The sequence below is a fragment of the Cydia pomonella genome, chromosome 22, assembly GCF_033807575.1.
Source record: "Cydia pomonella isolate Wapato2018A chromosome 22, ilCydPomo1, whole genome shotgun sequence".
In the NCBI taxonomy this organism is placed as follows: Eukaryota; Metazoa; Arthropoda; class Insecta; order Lepidoptera; family Tortricidae; genus Cydia; species Cydia pomonella.
Window position 1 is genome coordinate 3257777 of NC_084724.1, and position 6000 is coordinate 3263776.

Genomic DNA, 6000 nt, shown 5'->3' on the forward strand with positions numbered 1-6000 from the left:
GCACCCCGTCAGGATTTGCACCTCAATGAGGTTTCGCTGCAGCTGCACTACTTCGGAGGCGACAAATTCCGAAGAAGCATGATTGGAGCTCCAACTTTCAGGGTTAATGTGTGTGCTGGGAGGCCTGAAGCACTCAATGAGCTAAGGAACTAAGGAACTCTACCACCCGGTAGCGTTCCTTAGTTATGTTGTGACATTGCCTTCATCCAAGACAGTGTTAATGGAATTATATACTGCACGTTCACCTTCGATTTCCGCCTGCTCATTTTTCTGCGTGAGCATGGACCGTTCCTCTATGGGCGTGAGTATGGATCTCTCACAAACTCAAGAATGGCTCAGGTCTCCGTACACGCTACGAATGAGGTTTTCAATGGATGGAACGATCCTGCATAACGTCTCTGGTAGTTGTGGCTACGCCTAAAATCACGATCGTCGCTATAGTTTCGTACCCTCAATGCGTTGCGAGACTTTGGTGAAAGGTTCGCTTTTTTTCGGGAAGGCATTTTCAGTTTTTAGTTCTTATGGCATTATAACGCGTATAAAATGCGAGTCCCAAATCGTTTGACATTTACACCGCAAACATCAGAGATTTTTTTTTCATAGTACCCACCGTCGTAGCCATTATTAAGTGCTTAAAAGCGGCGATACGTATGAATATGGATACGATAAAATTACGATTAGGTATAATTCATCACGGAGAAAATATTTTTTTAAATAATTATGCAGTTATACGCGTGTTGATATGTGTATCGATTTTGCCACTACTTAACTATGTAAGTATTAAACTCATTTTTAACCGACTTCAAGATTTCAACAGGAGGAGAATCGAGGGAACTCCTCAAATATGAAAGTCATACATATAATGATTTTTGTATTTTCTTTAACAAATCTAGCATTTACATTTAAAAAAGTGACATTTGATGAAGTGGAACTGCTGATGATGATCAGAATGGAACTCTTCAACGATACACAGTACACGTTTGGCGATTTGTCCTCTTCGCTGTGTTTGTTAAGTAAATTAGATTTTCAAGACAAATTTTTGTCAAGTTCGAGTTCTGACGATAGGGTCCATGAGGAATCGAGGGAACTCTTCAAATGTGAAAGGCATACATATAGTGATTTTTGTATTTTCATCAACAAATCAAGTATTTACATTTGTAGAAGTGACATTTGATGAAGTGGAACTGTTCATGATGAACAGAATGGAACTCTTCAACGATGCATAGTTCACGTTTGGCAATTTGTTCTCTGTGCATGTTTTGTCAAGTAGTTAGGTGTTCAAGACACATTTTTATATTTCTATCCTATTCAGTTTTTTTAATAATTATCTGGTGCTTTATTTCATGCATGGTGTGAAATAATTTATCTTAAATACAGTCGAATACCCTATTGCGGGTATCTTACCAGTCAACCATAGGGCAAATCTGAAATGTGTCTAGGTGGGTGCAGTGACAAAAAAAAACATGTTACCTCCTTAATTAGGCGTAGGTCGCTGTCTTTTTAATTTAATTGTATGAAATCAAAAATCAACAATAATCGTTCTTTCTGCGGTCTACCTCATTGAAGTCGGTTTTTTTTCTTAAAAATTATTAGTTTACTTGATTACTAAATTTTTACTCAGTTTCCCAAAAGATGGCACTGTGCAATGTATGGCAATTAATTTACTGTCGTTTAATTTCGTTGTATTATTACATCAACACAATTGAAATTGAATTGATATCCGTACCCCGCTCTTCTAACTTTAGAGTTAATTTGGCAAAATCCTTCCTCGGTGGCTTAATTTCAGTACTATATCTGTTAGTTTAGCAGGGTACTCGATACTCGTAGCACATATTTGTTGAAAAAAGTTTGCACCTCCTTCCTCCATAAGATTCAGGTGCAAACTTAACTCAATCGAGTGTAGTGGCTACCCCCCATTCTAGGGGTTGAATTTTTATAGCCTATAACTTTGCCGGGCATTTTCTCGACAGATTAGTAAAGTTTGCATCAAAATCCGTTCAGCCGTTTTCACGTGATGCGAGGTCAAATAAACAGACAAACAGAGAAACAGACAAACAGACAAAAATTCTAAAAACTGTTGGAACGTGTTCTGTTAACGATTCTTAGTATCCCCAGCCTACTTTTTTTCGAATATCTTCCATGTACAGACTTTCGACCCCCTTCAGCTTTATTATATGTATAGATAGATATATATATATCTATATATATAAACGTGAAAGACCTGACTGACTGATTTAAATCAACGCACAGCCCAAACCGCTGGGACTAGAAAGTCCAAATTTGGCAAGAAGGTTCCTTATAAGGTAGGGGTCCACTAAGAAAGGATTTTTCAAAATTCATTCCCTAAAGGGGTGAAATGGGGGTCCAAAGTTTGTATGGGGAAACAAGATTAGTTACACTATTTTATTCCAAATTTGACAGGAGTATTCCTAAAGATAAATGAGTAAACACGTGTTTCAGGTTTTTTGAAAATTCAACCCCTAAGAGGGGGAAAAGTCCCCAATAGGATTGATATGTCAAAATATCAATAAGGGTATCGTTTTTATAGTATTTTGAGACGCTAATTACAATAACCGGACAAGAGCATGTCGGGCCACGCTCAGTGTAGGGTTCCGTAGTTACTCTTCCGTCACAATAAGCTAAACTGGAGCTTAAAGTATAGTAAATTGTTAACCAAGGGATGAAACGGTACCTTTCACCCGAGTTAAACAAATAGGCAAATTTGCATAATCAGTACCTAATTAAAGTAAGTCTTTTTACTATGAAGGGAAAACTTTTTGCGATAACTCAAAAACAGCTAAACTGATCATGTCCGCTATAGTTTTCATTTAATGTATTTCTTAAGCTCCACTTCCACGATTTTTTTCATATTTTTTGGACCTATGGTTCAAAAGTTAGAGGGGGGGGGACACATTTTTTTTTTCTTTCGGAGCGATTATCTCCGAATATATTCACTTTATCAAAAAATGTTTCGTGAAAACCCCTATTAGTTTTCAAAGACCTTTCCAACGATACCCCACACTCTAGGGTTGAAGCGAAAAAAAAATTTCACCCCCACTTTACGTGTAGGGGAGGTACCCTAAAAAAAATTAAATTTTTAGATTTTATTGTACGACTTTGTTGGCTTTATTGATTTATATATTCATGCCAAATTTCAGCTGTATAGCACTAACGACCACGGAGCAAAGCCTCGGACAGACAGACAGACAGACAGACAGACAGACAGACAGACAGACAGACAGACAGACAGACGGACATGGCGAAACTATAAGGGTTCCGTTTTATGCCATTTGGCTACGGAACCCTAAAAATGGCATCATAATTAAAATATGACGTAGCCGAAGTGAACAATTATCCCTCTGGTGGGGGTGCAATGGGGTTGAATTCTCAAAATATCAATATGGGTATCGTTTCCATGATTTTGTGGGACGCTAATTAGAATAACCGGCCAAGAGCATGTCGGGCCACGCTCAGTGTAGGGTTCCGTAGTTACTCTTCCGTCACAATAAGCCAAACTGGAGCTTAAAGCCGCCTGCTTAATAACTGCATTCGCTTCGTTTTTTGCCTCCGCAAATATGATCACGTTTCTTCTTTTCGCGCACAACTTGGCTGGCTTCCCATTCGTCTACGACGCAATATTCGCTTGCTTTCCACTCTTTTTTCTGTGCTTAACGATCCACATTCTCCTGAATACCTCAAATCCTTCTTTCAATATTATGGCGTTACCCGCGACCGTCAACTTCGCTCTTCTGGCAATATGTCTCTGTCCATCCCTCTTCACCGGACTGGGTTCATGTCAAATTCGTTCACCGTGCAGGTGGCGCGTCTTTGGAATGGACTTCCTTTTTACATCAAAAATGCGCCAAATAAGTTCGCTTTTAAAAAAATCATTACGTGCTTTCTTTGCTAGCAGAATGAAAGATTCTTAATGTATTTATTTATTAGCTTCAGATGTTTCGTCTTTATACACCGTGTTTTTTTTGATTTGCGTTAATTTCGAGGGTGCATTCCTGAGCTTTAATTAAGTAACTTTCTCAAAGACACCGATGTTCTAATTAACTCATTTTCGGAGATAATCAATCATATTTTTTTATATTATAAGGCCCTTACGAGCGTGTACACTTGCCTTAGGGCCTGTTTACTTATTGATTAGTGTTTAGTGCGAGTTCATACATTTGCTACTAACGTACGTTACTATCTCGGACGATCGATGTTAGAAATGACATTGATATACCACAGTTTTCAATTGTTTGGTTGAGTTAAATGTAATGCCCGTGTTACAAAAACGCTATATGCAACATTTAGTTACTTTTTATAAAAATAAAAATAGTAAAAAAAAACAAAAAGTTTTTTTTTTTTGTGAAAATTAACTATGCCATTTAGTTTCCTTAAACGTACTTACCGAAACCCCGGAGTTAACGCAATTCAATAAAAACACGGTGTATATATATATGTATATATATATATATATATATATATATATATATATATATATATATATATATATATATATATTTATATATGTATGTGTGTATTATGTCTGTATGTATATGTTATTTTATGTATTTTTGCTTGATTTGTTTTGCTATTGTAATTGTAGCACCGCTCTCAATCTCTCTGCTTAGCCTTAAGGTTGACTGGTAGAGAATACCTCGTGGCATTAAGTCCGCCTTTTGTACCGAGTTAAACAAATAGGCAAATTTGCATAATGAGTACCTAATTAAAGTCTTTTTACTATGAAGGGAAAACTTTTTGCGATAACTCAAAAACAGCTAAACTGATCATGTCCGCTATAGTTTTCATTTAACTAGATTTTGCTTGGTGCGCGGGGCCCGTGGGCCCCGCGGTGTGCATGGTGCTGTAGTTGGTATTGTTGTTTTTGTAGTTGGTGCTGTTGTTGATGTTGTTGTTGATGAGTTATTGTTGTAGGTGCCGTTGTTTGAGTGAAAAAGTTTGTTTTCCAAAGGGAAGAAGTGTTGCAGTTGTACTTTTGTTGCGCGTGCGAGCATGCACTCGGCCTTGCGTATGTTGTTATTAATATTGTTGTTTATGTGTTGTTGTTGTAGTGTTTGTTGTTGTTGCTGTTGTTTAGGTGTAAAAGTTTGTGTTTTCCAAAGGGAAAAGGTAAAGCAGTTGTACTTTTGCTTGCAAGGAATGGTCCGCGTGCGAGCACGCACTCCCGCAGCTCGGCCTTCGGCCTCGCGTGCTTGGGCGATCCAATGGGACGCTCCGGGCCTTCGGCCCTACGCGGAGCTCGGCCTTCGGCCTTCGCAATATAGTTACTTTGGGGGTTGAAGGGAAGTTGGAGCGTAAACACGACCCAATAGTAAAAGTGTCTTGACAAGCTCACGTCGGGCCTACGGCCTTCGGCCTCCGGCCCGCCGTTTCGCTTGTCTAAGACACTTTTACTATTGGGTCGTGTTTAAGCTCCAACTTCCCCGCTGGCGAACTTCGAAGGGGACGCTTCGGGCCTTCGGCCCTACGCGGAGCTCGGCCTTCGGCCTTCGCTAGCCTCGACGCTTCGCCGTCGGGCCGTCGGCCCGCCGGCGCCGCTTATTAAGACAGTTGACGTGTTGCCGGTTCGCGTTATAACTTTTCCCGGTATTTTTGTTGTTATTAATATAAAGAAGATTTGTTTTCCAAAGGGGAAAGTTAATGCGGTTGTACTTCCGCTTTGGGCCGCACTCTCGCAGCTCGGCCTTCGGCCTCGCGTGCTTGGATATCCAATGGGACGCTCCGTGCCTTCGGCCCTACGCGGAGCTCGGCCTTCGGCCTTCGCTGGGTTTCGAAGCTCAGCGTCGGGCCTTCGGCCCGCCGCTTCGCTTATTAAAACAGTTAACTTGTAACCGGTTCGCTCTATAAATGCATTTTTCCCGTTATTTTTAGTATAAAGAATATTTGTTTTCCAAAGGTGAAATGTAATGCGGTTGTACTTCCGCTTTGGGCCGCACTCTCGCAGCTCGGCCTTCGGCCTCGCGTGCTTGGCCGAACCAGTGGGAC